This window comes from Macaca nemestrina, chromosome 18 (assembly GCF_043159975.1).
Source record: "Macaca nemestrina isolate mMacNem1 chromosome 18, mMacNem.hap1, whole genome shotgun sequence".
Classification (NCBI taxonomy): Eukaryota; Metazoa; Chordata; class Mammalia; order Primates; family Cercopithecidae; genus Macaca; species Macaca nemestrina.
In genome coordinates, this window is record NC_092142.1 from 50,445,681 (window position 1) to 50,462,933 (window position 17,253).

The 17,253-nt window shown below is 41.6% G+C and overlaps 1 long non-coding RNA gene across 2 annotated transcripts in view; it reads left to right on the forward strand.

Moving 5' to 3' along the window:
• Window positions 1-17,253, forward strand: part of LOC105492270 (uncharacterized) — a 111,200-nt gene that overhangs the window by 24,059 nt on the left and 69,888 nt on the right. For both annotated transcript variants that reach the window (XR_011616438.1, XR_011616437.1), the window contains exon 3: window positions 3,309-3,462. This is a non-coding gene — a long non-coding RNA (uncharacterized lncRNA). The remainder of the gene's footprint in view (window positions 1-3,308; window positions 3,463-17,253) is intronic.

A 17,253-nucleotide genomic window follows, 5' to 3' on the forward strand; every position in this document is an offset into this window, starting at 1 on the left:
AAAACAGATGTTCAGAGGTGATGTAGCCGCCTCCCGGCACATCAGGGTTAAATAGCAAAATTGGATGTTATGGGTAACATAACTTTTATTTTTGCATTTTGATTTAGATCTGAACTTTAAAAATCCAACTGTGGTAAACTATAATGCCCATACAGAAAAATGCCTAAAATATGAAAGCACGGTTTAACAAACAATTGTGAAGTCACTGCCTGAATTACTGTCAGGTCAAGATATAGGTATCTGCATCTCCCGTGGGTTCTCCTTTCTAATCAGGACACCCGGAATAGATAGAGGCACTGTTTTGACTTTTCTGGTAGCCATTGTCTTCCTTCATTTTATGATTTTACTACCTATATGAGTTTTCATAAACAATACTGTTTAGTTTTGCTTCTTTTTGAATGTCACAGGAATAGATGCATATTGTATTTATTTATTTGAATTTGCCTGTCTTTTCGCAATCATAGGTTTGTAAGATTCATCTATATTGCTGAATGATGCTGTGGTGCATTCATTTTCTTTATTGCTGTAATGTATTTCACTTTGAGACTGCAACCTGATTTATTTCCCCATTCTAAGTTGGTTGACTCTAAGCCATCTTCAGTTTTGTTTTGTGATGTACGTTGCAAAAATTGTTCACACCTCTATACGTCCAGGCCTTCTGCCAAGCAACTTACTTTGGGTAATTTTTTTAAAAGGCAGTGGTTTGCTGGGTGTGAGCCATGGCTTCAAGAGGGCTTATATGCCTCTCCCTCCTCTCCTGCAGCTCTCCCATCACCATGAGAAAAATAAAGGCAGGCTAGGCTGCCAGTGCAAGGAGGAGGGTGAGAGATGTGGAAAGAAATAAACCTGAAAATAAATGAACAAGGCCAACCAAGATCAGCTGAACCCTGTAAATACACAAGCTATAAATGCTTATTGTTATATGATGCTAATATCTTGTAATTGTTTGTTATGTGTTATTTAGCAATAGATAAGTGATACAAGCTGCTGTAAGTGATATGCTTACACATCTTCTTGTCAAAATTAGAAATTTGCAGATTTTCCAACTGCAAAGCCTAAGTTCTTTCCATTGTACTGGATCTTAGCCTTTATCAAGTAGTTTTGGTGAAAAATGTCAGCTAGAATTTAAAATCTTACTCCTAGCATACGAGTCTAACTGTGAATAACCCACCCATGGCTCTCATAGAACTCCCTCTGTACCTTTTTTGTTCATTTGTTTTAGTTTGTTTTTATTTTTATTTATTTATTTTACTTTAGAAAATTTCAGCTTTTAAAATATCTTCTTTGATTAACTGGGAATACTTCTTGCCCATGGCATTCTCTTTCTTTGTTTTTATTTCTGAGTCCTTCAACAGCAAATGTGGAATGATCATAGAGTAAAGGTGTCTAGGTATCCAGATTAATACATGTTCTCAATCAACTGGAATCCAGAGGTCTCAAACTGGTGGCCGTGAGGACAAATTAAGTCCACAGACATACTTTAGTCTACAGAGTTTAAAAGTTGTTATTGAGACCACAAGAAAAACAAAACAAAAACAGACATTTTACATAAAAACATAGATTTTACACTTTTCTAGAATCATCATAGTATTTATTAACATTGGGCCTGCAGTCCTACTTGGTAAATATTGAATGAAGCTGAGAAGCAGTTTTCCCTTTTGAGGGGTACATGGCCTCTAATTTGCCACCATCCCCATATCTCCTATTCTGCTCAATACTGGGACCGAGTACTGGTTGACATTGATAATAATCCATATGACTGTTTTCTAATGAAAGAGAACTATTTCTCTAGCAAAAAATGGGGCAAAAAGGGGGGATTAAAAGGGAATTCTAATTTATGTTTCTGGCCACTAAGGCTCTAATAAGTCTACACTCAATGATTAATGTGCATTAGATCTTGTCACTCAGTTCTCAGCTCCAGAACCTTCAATGGCTCCCCACCGTCTATGGGATAAAGTCCAACTCCCTTAATGTGGCATTCAGTCCCTTCACAGTCCCAATTCAAGCTTCCTTGACAGCCACACCTCCTACCCTATACATCTGTGAACTGTAGGCTCTAGAAACCCTGCACAAATTAGAACTTCTGGATCTTCTGCTCATTTCACATCCCCTTATTTTAGTCCATGCTGTTCCCTCTTCCTGAATTGTCCATCATTCTTTTTTTTTTTTTTTTTTGAGACGGAGTCTCTCTCTGTTGCCCAAGCTGGAGTACAGTGAGCGTGGCACGATCTCTGCTCACTGCAACCTCTGCGTCCCAGGTTCACCCCATTCTCCTGCCTCAGCCTCCCAAGTAGCTGGGACTGCAGGCGCCTGTCACCATGACTGGCTAATTTTTTCTTTCTTTCTTTCTTTGTGTGTGTGTGTGTGTGTGTGTGTGTGTGTGTGTGTGTGTGTTTTCAGTAGAGACAGGGTTTCACTGTGTTAGCCAGGATGGTCTCAATCTCCTGACCTCGTCATCCGCCCACCTCAGCCTCCCAAGGTGCTGGGATTATAGGCATGAGCCACCGCGCCCAGCCTGTCCATTATTTTTAAATGCCATTTATCTGCTGTTGTATTAAAATGCTGCTTATCCACTAAGGTTAAACCAAATTCTTCTTCCTCTATGGACCCCATTGTCAGTGTTAATGGTTGGAGTTCTTTTGAATCTTGAGCTCTATGTATCTTCATTTTGAAACATAATTCCTTCTGTCCTGATGTATGAGAATGCACAAATGAATAGTGAACATCTCACTGAGTATTCACTCCATGCCAGGCACTACGTTACATACTTCATGTGGTTCACTGAGTCTCACAACTGGTACCTGAGACGATGTGAGCCTTATCCCCATTTTACAGAGAAGGACACTATGATCAGAGAGGCCAAAGGTCACAGCCACATAAATCATATAGCTGGGATTTTCATCCTGGTGCTTTGGCTTTAGACCCCAAGTTTCTAACCACTATGCCACAATCCCTGTCTAGTGTCTCCTACCAGATGACCAGATAAGTAATTGCCTATTATTTGTTTATTTTTCTCATTCCATCCTAGCATGATGCATTAAACATAGTATGTATGCAATGAATATTAACTGAATGACGGAATCAGTGACAGAAAAGTGTGACAATCTGTTTACCATCTTCCTTTGCTTTTGAGAAACTGATGGCGCTACATTACCCCCAAACCCTTTGTTTGTTGGTGGTTTGGGGTTGGACATCTGAGACAACCTATCCAATCATCATCCTCTAATCTCCTGGTAACACTGGTTAGCTCCAGGATTGGCAAATAGTTGGCGCTGAACCAATTGGAATTCTTCCCTTGAACTTTGCAGACTGTAAGCAGGAGAAATCAGCAGTCTGTCATCAGTGGTCGGAGCTGTAAGACCTAAAACCTGGATGTTCTTGAAGACCATGTTTCCTGCCATGCCAAGAAAACCAGGCTGCAGACAGTGAAAATTAACAGAAGAGGCAAAGAGAAACAGAAAGGTAAAACACAGAGATTCTGAATAGCATTTGCTATTTGTTACTGTTATTGTTCCTAAAATTAGTCACCTTCCTTGACCTTCCCCCAGCTTCAATGGTCAATCTTTACTGGAATCTATGAGCCAGTATTTTCCCTTTTGTAGCTAAAGTGGTGTGAATTTCATTTCTGTTACTTCCAACTGAAATAGCCCTGATGGATGTAAGCAGAAGTAGAATGTGGACTAAAAAGTGATTCTGTGTCACAAAACTATTTTCATGAACCTCTGTGTCACCCATTAAAGAGATATAAAGAGAACACATTCTGTATTTATTATTTATTTAGGACTACAAACGCATTATCCTTGGAAGTTAAAAAAAAATAGATAAGACACTTGCTGTCCATGAACTCACAGTTACCAATAATTAGAATTTTTATTCACTTCTGTACACTCAGCACCTGGCCCCAGGACTGGCACCTAGCAAGATTTCATAAGTATTTGTTGAATAAATAGATGGGATACCCAGAATTATGGAATGATCGCAAGGTAATGGGGGCATAGAGGAGGAAAATAAAATTCTGCTAGGGCAGGGGAGTTGTAAATGGTTCAGGCAAAGTTTCCCAAAGAGGAGGATGTATTTGAACTGAGCCTTGAAGGATGTGTAGGTGTTTGGTAGGTAGAAAAGGAAATATGCAAGATTGAAGTTCAGACAGAGGGAAACATACATGTTACGGCCAGAGGCATAAAGTGCATGGCAAATTACAAAAACCAAAGTTCCAGGAGGCTGGATGATGGTGTTAGAGAAGGCTGGGAGAAGGGACTGGTGAGGTAGGCTGGGTTGAGTAATGCAAATAGAGAAGATTAAATATTTACATAAGCTCATTAGTGACACTGTGTGCATGTGACAAGTATGATTTAGTTTAAACCTCCAAGGTTTAAATACCCTAAGTGCAACTGTATCTTTTTTGAAATTCATTACATGACATTAATAGGCTCTTTCTCAGCTTCAGTAGTGATCATATTCATGATTTACTCCATCTCTCGTCCCTGGGGTCAGGGACAGTCCATTCTGACCTCCATCCGTCCTCTTACACCTTCCTCAGGAACTAAACATTGGCTGCTAGAAAGCTCCCATTTTTTGTCCCACATAAAGGGAAGCAATTTTGTTTCTAAAGATTTAACAGGAGAATTCCCATTATTATGAGAACCAATAAAAAAAGGGACTCTGTGTCACAAAGCTATTTCCTTGATTTTCTATGTCACCCATTAAATGCAATTCTATAAGAATCCTTTTTTTTTTTTTTTTTGAACGAAAGGAGGTTTAATTGGACTTACAGTTCCACATGACTGGGAAGAATTCTTTAAGAACTTGTCAGGAGTCCTATAACATGGTAGGTATATCCTAGAAATATCTAAGCTCTCAAAGTCCTCAAGGACAGAATCTCTTCTTCTAAAGACCTTAGCCTTGTTGAGGGGACAAGATCAATATCATTAAGTTTGACAGAATCACTTGCTTTTCCAAAATGTTTGTAAAATGTTTATAGATTACAAAGCACTTTTGTGTGTCTTCTTATATTTGACCTTATCTGTGCGGTGGATGGTAATTAAGGATTATTATGATATATTAGGCAATGGCTAAGGGCTCTGAAGAAAGGCAACACTGAGCCCAAACCCTAAATTTCAATTAGGTTATCAGTTCAATTGGGTTAAGTTTTGCTGTAGTAACAAAGAACCCTGAGATCTCAGTGATTTAACACAACAAAAGTGTATTTCTCATCGATGCCTGTGGCCACTGAGGGGTGGTTAGGGGCTCTTGTTCTCACAGCCTTGTACCAGAACTCAGGATGATGGAGGAACCACCTTCTCAAGTGTTGCTTTCAGAGGGGAAGAGAGCTCTGGAGGGTCTCAAATCAGCAATTAAATGCTTTCGTTCAGAGGTAGCATATTAACCACTCACAACTCCTTGGTCAGAACCAGGTTCATGACCTCAGCAAAATACTACCAGGTGGGCCACTTGCTAAAGATAAGCAAGTCATACTTTTTGCTATGAGGTTTCTAGTAGTTAATGCAAAGGGGTTTATCTTTATTATATCTGTAATTTTTTGGTGTCTATCAAACTTAAAAACAAAATATTGCTCAAGATAAGTAGATAAGTAATGACTCCTGAGGCTGAACAAAATTTGAAACTTGCTGAAAATACAGATTCCTGAACCTCACCCCCAGAAAGTTTGACTAATAAGACTAATCAGAGATGGTTCAAGTGGAACATACCAGGACAGATGAACTGATTATTGAAATATTAAAATACTTCTTTATTTTTATTTTTATTTACTTTATTAGACGGTCCCTCTGACATTTGTCTACCCCCTAATCCGACTAACTGTCCTGACCCTAACCCAGGACTCCTTGCAATTCCTCAGTGAATGAAAGAGTAACGTTTTGCAGAGTTGAGTGTTCTGAAGTCCCTTATGGCTGCAGGTGACGTTCTGCTTGATTGGTATCATTCCCCCCAGTTGTTAAATGTTTTATATATGACCTTTGATGGTGAGGCCTGGGAACCGGAATTATATCAAGTACCCCAGAAAATTCTGATTCAGAAGAATACTCTCCATCCTTTTAGAAACACTGATCACACGACCTGATGAGCCAACCATGATAGTGACTGTATCAGAAATGCCCTAATGGAAGAGTGCAGAGGATGCAACAAGACCACAGGAACGGGACCCAGGCTTCTGGCAATGGGGGATTGTCATTGTTGGAGAATCTTCCAAGGAGAAATAAAGTTAGCAACACCTTGAAAGCCACTCCAGAGCTCTCTAAGACCCAAAATAAGTAGAAGCCTTGGTTGACTTTCTCAGCTTAACAAGAGATGCAAAATGTCTGTATATGCAACGGCCAGAGATTATGAAGCAGCTGCCTGCAGAATGAATGCAAAATGGCAGCATGGAGGAGGTAGAGAGAGGGACTTCCTTCCAGCTGGTCTGGGAACAGAAAAGGACCATTTCCCCCTTTCTGCACCTACCCAACATGCATCACATATGAGAATGTCAGAAGTGCGTATTGGAGTACTGTGGGAATTAATGGAATTTGGAGTGATGTAGTGGATTAAAGAATTCCTTTTCAGAAATAGTTGCTGCCTTTCTTACACTTCCATGAGAGAAATATACTTCATTTTGGATCTTGGGTATCATCACCTGATTTATGTCTGCCAATGGAATCTTAGCAGACGGGATGTAGCAGGGACTTGAAATGTGTTCGTGTGCTTGTTCGTGTAAGTGTACTCTGGTGTGTCCCCCATGACTATGAGAAAGACATGCCCAGGCTAGCTCACTGACGCCACGGGGAGGATGAGATCAGCTGCTCACGGGCATGTGAACTAAGTAAGTGCCTATTGCTCTATGCCACTGAGATTTTGTGTTTGTGTGTTGTGCAGCTACTGCTAACTACTGGGGAGGTTTATAACAAAATGTGTCAAGGGTCAGAGAAGTCCACCCAAATCAGACTGAACTGTCTTTCCTATTTTGCTCCAAGGTAGCTGAGCTATTGGCCATGGTTCCAGGATATTCTCTTAATAATAGAAGAAGGCCAAGCAAATAAAAGCCACAGGATTTACAGTCTACAGATAATCATAACACTGTATTTTCACAATTTATGAAGCACTATGGTGTGCCAGGTTCCGTGGTGTGTGCGTTAGATGGATTAGTTCATCAAATTAAAGTTCCTCTGTCAATCAGCCCCATGTCCCTATACTCTTTTTGGAAAAATTGTGGGGCCCACAGGGGGGACCCATATGCAGACTGCGCATTTTTTGGTTCCTGTCTAGACCATTCAACCCAAAACTGAAATAGCTGAACTGAACAAGGGGCTGAGCGTTAGGGAGTTGAAGTAGGGGAAAGGCAAGGCTGGGGAGCTTAAAAATAGTGGGAAAAACATTGCATAAGGCCTTGGAGATAAACAATGCAGTGGTTTCAGTGTCTCTTCCCATGACCCAAATCACGGGTCTTGGGAGTGTGTGATGGTTGTTTCTGGGTCATGAAAAGGTATTCACTTTCCAGTAAAAGGAAGGGTCCCACACCAAATAGCCTCTGGCGGTCTTATTAAAAGGCCACGGTGGGGTCAGCGTGGGACTCTATCAGTATCAGAAGAAGAGTGTAATAGTGGCTGACATGCCCTGAGCTTTAATGTTGTGCAAGTCAGAGGAATAAATGCTTTGTATGAATTATCTGCCTTAACGCTCGGGAGCATGTGTCCAAACTCTCCCAATTGTACCCACAAGGAAACTGGGGTTTGGGGACGCGGAATCCCTTCCCAAGTAAATAACTCAAAGGGCTGGAGTTAGGATTTAGAATCAGAATCCATGATTTTCTAAATTTCATGCCATCATTAACAATTAATTATATATTGAGAAATGATGCATTTGAAGTCTAAACATCAAAATTCAATTTCAATCATGTGTTTCTGAGGAATAAGGCAAGGGAAAAGTTAGACTCTCAGCAGAAAGTAAAGCTACTGTTAGCCTCTTAGATGGTACATTTTACCTCATTTCAACTCACACTGAGAATCTCCAAGTCGCTGGTGACTGGACAAAGTCTCATGTGAGCCAATTGTTTTAGGACAAGGCAAAAAAGTAGAGAAGCCTTTATAAATTACATGAACCCCCAGTTCCTACAGACTCCAGAGCTCCTGACACGTGAGGTATGGGGGGAGCTTTGAGGTGGCTGTGAGGCACAGGCTGGTGTGAAAACCCAACCTCCCCATTTTAGGGAAAGAGAAACTGAAGTCCGAGAGGAGAAGTGATTTTCCCAAGGGTCCACAGTGACAGAGTGGGGACTCCCACCCTGAAGCCAGGTGGTCCCACACCCAGACCAGTGGTCTATCTGCTATGTCATGCCCCCTTCTTTTGTCAGTTCTGGGGTGTGACTCATGGGAGGAGCTGATTTGGGACTCTGCCATCCCAGGGGCTCTCTCTGACAAATGTCACTTTCTGGTTTTGAGGAATGAAGGAAGAGTTCCAAAAAATTAAGTGTTTGTAAACTAGTGTATTTTGTATTGTTTCTTAAGTTGACTCTTCATGGATTTCCTCTGTCGGTCTTTTTAAATATTTTTTCGTTGGAAGAAGGGGCTTGCTCACCACCTCCATCATGATGATATCAGAGCTAGAGCTAACGAGAACATTTAGAGGTGCATCAGCCTGAGAAAGTGAGAAAAAAGAATCTCTTGTATGTGACTCTTGGTAGAGAAAATTCTCAATATGTTCTTCCACATGTAAACTTGGCTTTATTATCTTTGTGTGAGTGTGCACGTGCGTGATGGGGCTACAGTCCACTGTTCATTGAACATGTGGTTTCTGAGGAGCTGTAAGACCTTGCAGGGATTTAAGACATGGCAACATAGTCTCATCCAGCATGTCCATCAAGATTGGCTTCATCAAGCCTCTTTGCTTACAAGGAACAGAAATCTGCTCAGAACAGCCCAAGTATACCAGAGATACTTTTGAAAGGATCCAGGGATGTCTCCCAGAAGGAGATATGAATGGGAATCAGGACTTGGCAAGTCAGGAACAGGAGTACTTCAGTGTTTCTCCTAGGGTGTCGTGGTATCTCCATTTTGTTTCTCTCTATGAAATCTCTATGAATCTCCTTTTGTGGATTCGATCAGTCAGTTTTCTCAGTTGTAAATAAGAAATTCTAGCTGTATCGGGAGGGGACAGTGGTGCTCCCATCGTCTTTAATCCAGTCCAAACTGACTATGTGTGGGTCACCCTCCCTGTAAAGCAGTGAATGGTGTTTCCTGCAGCTTCTTGTTCACATTTTGACATTTCACAGGATTTTATTCTATGCTGCCTTCTACCAAGCCCTTTGCAGGTGCTCAGGCAAGCTGCCCTTGCCGAAGGAGAGAAAACTGGAGTGATCAGAATGACGGGTTGAGTGTGTTTCATTTGAGGAGAAAAGGTGATTTGATGATGAGCAGGTTATTTGGAAAGCAACAGCTTCGCAGATGGGAAGTCTTGTGACTACTGTAATCTTAACAGCTAACACTTTTTTTTGATAGTGTGCTACGTGCCAGAAAGGACTCTAAGCATTTCCCACATATCAGCTCATTTAATCCTCACAAAAATCCAATGTAGCAGTATAATTATGGGCTCCCATTTGCAATCCAGGAACCTGAGGTACAGGGAGTTTAACCTAATTTGTCCAAAATAGAACTGATATTTGAACCCCGGGCAGTCTAGCTTCAGAGCCTGCATTCTTAACCACTATTCTAGTCAGTATTCCATGGTAGCATTAGTGCATTAACTATTTGCCTGGAATACAGTAGCACCTTGTGCATACAATATTATTTCATTAAATCTACACAAAAGCCATGACTTGTTGTCAGAACCAACCTGCATGTGAAGAAACTGAGGCTCAGTGAGATTAAATGGCTGGAATCAAGTCATGAAGTGAATAGTGACAGACCAGGTATGTGGGCTCAAGTCTAACTGGACATAGTCTGGGCTTTAGCCCCCAGCTTAATACTGAAAAACAGAGGCTAGAGTGTTAACCTACGATATGTTAGGGAATAAATAGTCAAAAACGAAAAATGTTTTCAGGGCATTAAAAGAGCAAAGCACAGATTAGTTTGAAGCAATTTTCTGCGTAGAGAAGGAGAACTTAAAGAAACAAAACCCTTCCTCTCCTCTTATCCAAAATGGATGCATGAGAGAGAAAATCTGGTAGATATTGAGCAACTTACAAGCTCCCAACAGCTGAAAAGGGTTCAGCTTCAAACTCATCATTGTCAGAAAAGCAAATACAAATTTGCCCCAGAGCAAAATAACTTTCAGAAAATCAGGAAGAGTAAATGGATAGTAAGTTATGAACATAAAACTCTTTGTACTCGGCCCAATTAACCCTAACCCAAGGCAACCCTGTGCCCCTAAGCTATTCATTTAAGGGTTTTACGATTTATAGGCAGCCTTTCTCAGGGGAGGTCCCGCCTGGCTCTGATTTCAGGTTTCACAGCAGCACATGTGTAATCCTGCTGCGTCACAGCTCCACAACTCAGAAAATGCATGTTTCTCAGGATGGAAAGAGACCCGGGGAGTCCTCGGTGGGTGAGCTCTGCTTCCCTCCAAGTGGCAGGAGAGAGCCTTGTGGGAGAGTGTGCACTGAGACCTGTCAATTTCCACTCCGGGGATGAGTAAGGGAGCTGGGGCTGCTCCACCCTTGGCTTCCATTACACAGTATACACATGTACCCCATAAATATATACAATGATTATGTATCTGCATTTGGCACTATGTTATGAGTGCCAGACACAGTGATAAATTAAACCTAAAGTCACAACTGCTACCTTCAAAGAGTGGCAATCTATTATTTGATGAGATAAGAGCACCCAAGACTGCTACATAGACACAGAGGCCAGGACAAGGAGAGATGAGCATCTCCAGATCATTCTTCAGCTGAAGTGTCATTGTGGCCACAGAAGATGTGACTGAGTGGAAGAGCAGGGGGAAAGGGTTCCTGAAGGGTATGTAGAGGACCGGAGATAGGATGGAGGCTGGAGAAGAATAGCTTGAGGAGCTTAGACCACAGCAGATGCCTCATGCCCTGCCCTGGTGGGGGCTCATGCTGAGAAGGCAAGGGGTGACTAGAACACAGAAAACTTTGAAATCAAAGTAGAAACATTCCGACCTGATGGGTTGGGCAAAAGGGAGTCACAGTAGGCTCTTGAGAAAGAAAGAGAGTCAAGAGCTTTCAATTTTCATTTTACTCACAACGTTGTGCTATATAGGCTTATTTCTGCATTTTGTCAATTGCATCAAAGGGAAGAGATCAGTTTGCTGAGAGTGTTCACCTCTGTTGGAGGAGTAGAGGAGTTGTGGAGGGGGGAGGTTGATGGTAGGGTGCTGGAAACCAGGGTGCTACTTGTAAGCTGTCATTGGAATCAAGTAAGGAAGGGCAAGGACATCAGGCAGTGAGAAAGAGGCTTCAAAAGAAAATTGCCAGGGCCTGGGAAAAGCAGAGTGCCAAAGAGGACCGAGTCTAGTTTTCTGGTTTAAGATTTAGAGAAATCTGACCCTCTTGTTTTAGTCTCCTGGAGCTTTGCCTGAATGCATTAAATAATTAAAATGGAAAAGAGAAAAAGAAAGAGAAGAGAAAAGAAAGAGTAGAGATGGAGAGAAGGACGGAAGAGAGAGGGATAAGAGTGGAGGAGAAGGGAGGGGAGGGGAGAAGGCTGGCGGGAAAGAGACAGAAACATCACACCTGCAGACACCTCCCAGTCAGTAAATCAATCATGCAGAAACAAGCCACACATGGAAATGTGTGGAGGAAGATGGTCAAAAACAGACCCCATGTATCCCTCATTTCCGTGGGTCATCACCCAATCCTTTAAAGTTCAACTGAGACTGTAACCAATGACTACAGGGAAGAAAAGAAACCAGCCTGTGTATCTGAGTCAAGAGCTTTCAGTTTTCATTCTACTCACAATGTTGTGCTGCATCGGCTTATTTCTGGGTTTTTCCAATTGCATGCCCTCTGATATCTCAGGCCAGCAACCTTGACTTCATATTCACATCTTCCTTCTGCTACTGGCTCATACAAACACGGTTGAAAAGCGAGTATGATGGTTAATTTTTATATTTTAACTTGACTGAGCCATGGGGTGCCCAGACATTTGGCCAAACACTATTGTGTGTGTCTGTGAGAGTGTTTCTGGATGAGACTGACATTTGAATCAGTAGACTGAGTAAAGCAGGTTGCCCTCCCCATTGTGGGCACATCTCATCCATACAATTGAAAACCTGAATAGAACCAAAAGGCTGAGTAAGAGGGAACCCCCTTCTGCCTGACTGCTTGAGCTGGGACTTGCGTCTTTTCCAGCTTTTAGACTCAGACTGAAATTTTGGCCCTTTTTGGGTCTCAAGCTTGTCAGCTTTCAGACTTTAGCTATACGTCAGCTCTCCTAAGTCTCCAGTTTGCTGACTACAGATCTTGGAACTGATTTCTTTACCTCCATAATTGAGTAAGCCATGGATAGTCATGGGCTGCCTAATGATGTGTTGGTTAATGATGAATTGCATATACAATGGTGGTCTCATAAGATTACACTATTCTATCTTTACTGTACATTTTCCATGTTTAGATATGTTTAGACACATAGACACTTACCATTGTGTTAGAACTGCCTACAGTATTCAGTATAGTCCCATGCTGTACAGGTTCATAGCCTGGGAGTAATAGGCCATACCATAGAGTCTAGGTGTGTCATGAGCTACACCATCTAAGTGTGGGCAGGTGCACTCTAGGATGTTTGCACAGCCCCAAAGTCACCTAACAACACATTTTTCAGAATGTATCCCCCATTGCTAAGTGACACATGACTGTATATACACAGCCTTTCTTTTGGTTCTGTGTCTTCTGAGAATTCTAATACACTCAGGGAGATCTCTCTAGAAAAGGGTCGGGGTAATAGTAACAATGGTGCTGAGATCCAAGAAATATTTGAAATTAACAAGTATAGGAAGCTTAGAAGGAAGAGAGTCCCCAGCAGAGGCAATGGCCTAGGCAAAGGCTTCAAGAGGAGGGAGGCTGGTGGAGGGAGGGACTGACAGGTCAGCATGGTCTGAGTGAGGAGTAGAAGGGGACACTGGCATGATATTAGCTGGAGATTCTGCAGGCACCAGGCCACTCCAGGCCGAGGTAGGCTGATTATAAGATATGGTTTATCATCTTCCCGGGACATGTCTGAGAGAAGAAGGTGCTATTGAAAACCAGAATAACACTTTGAAACCAGAACTATTCTGCACAAATTGAGGCCCTCCCTTTCAGGCCATTAGGAGTTTGTAATTTATTCTACAATCAATAAGGGATTCACTGAAGTATTCTAAGAAGAAATGTCACATGATCCTATTTGCATTTTAAACTCACCATGACTGCCATGTGGGGAATGGATTGAAGAAGGCAAGAAAAGATAAGGGCAGACCAGTGGGGACTAAATCTATTTACGACTGCAACATTGAAAACCTGCCTGAGTTTCCAGCCTGCCGCTCTGAGAATTTTAGACTCAAAATTATGCCATCAACTCTTACCTGAGTTTCTAACCTGCTAGTCTGCCCTGTGGATTTCAGACTCGCCAGCCCCTACAGTCACATGAGCCAATTCCTTAAATTCTCTCTCTCTGTCTCTCTCTCTCTCTCTCTAAGTTTGAGTAAGTAATATATGTAGGTATGTATTTCCTATGTATGTATGTATTGTGGAGGAGGGAAAATGGTTCCCTCTACCTTTCTAGGTTCCTTGGCTGAGCTACAACTTAAATGGACACAAGACAGATCAACAGGAACAAAACCACATTTATTACATATGTGAGCACAGGAGTCCCACAAATATATGAGACTCCAAGAGAGACCAGATGATTGAAGCTTATTTAATATCCTGGGCTATAGAAAGGAATAGGGGCTTTGGCTTCTGAGGGGCGGTAGAGACAAGTTTATGGAAGGGCGAGAAGAGGAAAGTATAGTGAATACAATTTGTCTTGTTATGCAGGTAAGTCTTTCAGGTAATAAAAGTTGTAATGGAGCTGCTCTTTCTGATACAGATACTAATGCATATTTTCTTTATAGATGTAAATTTCTTTTACAAAAGAAAAACAGCTTTTCAGAGCTACTCTTGTGTCTGAAGTTTTTCAGAATAACCATTTCCAAATATGCGAAGCAAATATATTTTGGGGTGGCATATCCGGTCTCCTATAGTCATATTTGGGGTAGTATGTCCTGAACCCAAACATAATACACACACATCCACAACACACACACACCCATATATGTACATATCCATATTATATATAGTATGTGTATTTTGTATATATTGCAAAAGTTATCAGTATCAAAATGGAGTCACTGATGTCAAACCCTAATAAAATGGAGAGACAGGAAGCCATGAAGGAAGGGTCCCCTCACACAAGCCTATGACAGGGATGATGCATGGAACTCTCGAAACCTCCGTGTTTCAGGTAGGCCACTTGCACGAAGAGACTTGGGTAGCAATGGCTGCCTTCATCAATTTATATATAAATATCTATCTATATACATCTATATATTTGTATGTAAATATATATGAGGTGAATATATAATTATATATGTATATATAATACACATATGTGCATAATATGTATGTGTATAATACATATGTATATATAATTATATATATTCATTCCTCATGTTACATATAGAGAAATAATGAAGATATATCATTATAATTTATAATTACATATATAAATTATATATGGTTACATATGTATTTATAATTTTATATATATGGAGAGAGAGGAAGACGGAGAGAGAGAAGGAAAAAAATAAATTTTTTAAAATATATTTCCCATTGGCCTTTTTTTTTTTTTTTTTTTTTTCCGAGATGCAGTCTCACTCTGTTCCCCAGGCTGGAGTGCAGTGGCGCGATCTCGGCTCACTGGAACCTCCACCTCCCTGGTTGAAGCAATTCTCCTGCCTCAGCCTCCTTAGTAGCTGGGAGTACAGGCGCACGCCAGCACGCCTGGCTAATTGTTTTTGTATTTTTAGTAGAGATGGAGTTTCACCATGTTGGCCAGACTGGTCACGAACTCCTGACCTCAGGCACTCTGCCCACCTCAGCCTCCCAAAGTGCTGGGATTACAGGCTTGAGCCACTGTGCCCGGCCCCATTGGTTCTTTTTTCTGGAAAACTCTGACACAGATTTTGGTGTGGTGGCACACAGAAAGAATGCCATGTGATGATTGCAGTTGTGCTTTTTTTAAAAAAAATTTTATTTATTTATTTATTTTTTATTTTTTGCTTACAAGCCAGAAGACTGCCAGAAGGTAGGAAAGAAGTCTGGGACACATCCTCCCTTAGCTCTAGTACCATCAAAGAGAAGATAGCCCTGCCTATACCTCGATCATGGACTTCTGGCCTCCAGAACTTTAGACAGCACATTTCTATTTACTAAGACACCCAGTTTGTTGCACTTTGTTAAAGCAGCTCTAAGAAACAAATACAGATTTTGGTGCATTAGTGAGATGGCAGAGGGTTTGCAGAGGCTACGGGAAGAAGGGAGTGGATTTAAGTCAAATCTAGAGGGCCCAGGGAGGGGTTGGATATGGGAAAAAGGAGGGGGATGGGTTTTGACTTCCGCTGATCTGCTGCCTCTGAAACCCTGCCCCTTCGCCTGATCCCCATGCTAAACTGCACATGTATCTTGAGAATTCTGTCTCAAGCAGTATTCTTGATGTTATTCTTTGCTCAAAGTGCTACAGTTACTATGTGGGGCTGCATGCAGTTATTTGAGAACATAGGCTATTTGGTCCTGAGGTAGACATGACCACAGGGGACCTGGGTCTCTGTCCTGGGGTTTCCATGTGCTGGCAGTCAGGTCCCCTTGGAAGCTCTTGGAGAAAAATGGAATAAGTCTTCTCCAGTGATTGCAATACTTCTGCTACTGAGACAGTCAGTAAATTATTTTCCACATTCACTGCTGAGAACTACAACAAAACCTACATGAACATTCTTTTGGATATAATCATATAATAGACCAGCTAACATTTGGTTAGCGGTTGCCATAGTCAGAAGACTGTGTTTCACGCTTCGCAAGAATTTAACTCTCATGGCTAACTATATAGTGAGTCCACAAATTACTCTCATTTTGGAAGTAAGTAAGTAGAGATTCCATGAGTCCTGTTGAGGTGATCAGGTTCACCATGCTGAGACATGGTGGATCGAGGGCTGGTACCCAGGTCTGAGGCAGAGCAAGCACTCTTAATCATCTTTCTGTCCTCTGTCTTTATCCCACTGTCTTTTCTACACACACACACACACGTGCACACACACACTCACACGCATGCATGAACAGTCACAGATAAACCCAAGGGAAGTGGTTCTGCCGTTATGGTTTCCAGCATTCTGAATGCCTCTTCTTAGACTAAGCTGACTCGAGAATAGTTTTATTATCTTAATGTTCTGCTATTCAGTACAGAAGATGCTGTTAAAGACAGAACTTATTCTTTTCCCATCTGCCACCCCTAGGTTTGAACCACAGCATGCTTTCTGTGGGTCCCTTCTCTGGGAAATCATCTCGTTGGGCTTCCTGGGTTGGATTTTTCACCTCTCATTCTCCACCACTGAGAGCTGACTTTTTTCCCACTGGGTTAGGGGTTCACCATACTCTTTAGCATTTTCATCAGGTTTGTTGGTAGTCCCCATCGCCACCACACTGGGATACAGATGACAAGAGTTTAATTTTTTGATAATTATATACCCATCCCCATACTCTTTTTACAACTCTGGCTCAAAGTGGGCAACTGTCTAAGGTAGATCAACTAGTTGTTTGCTATGCCCCTGTCTTCCTTGCTCTCACCTTCTGTGGTTTGTTTGAGAGTCAATGTCCCCAGCCCCAAGAAAGACTTGTAAGGGACATAATCAATCTGAGTGGGGGTTTCCCAACCCTGGCACTAATTTGGCCTAAGTAATTCTTTATTGCAGGGGACTACCTTATGCACTGTAAGATGTTTAGAAGCATCCCTGGCTTCTACCCACTATACATGCATAGCATGAGCCTAAGTATGCACAATCAAAAATGTCTCTGGGAGGCAAACTCACCCCTAGCTGAGAAGCACTGATTTAAGCTGGTACAACCTCATTCTGTTTTTCTTTTGCTCTTAGAGCTGGTCATGAAAGCTTTAATACAATATTTTACCCAATGTAAAAAAAGGAGAACTTCTCAACACATGGCTCCTTTTTCCTGCCTTGAATGTAAACAGGAGATGCTTAGAACTGTGACAAAATATAATAATCAACTATATT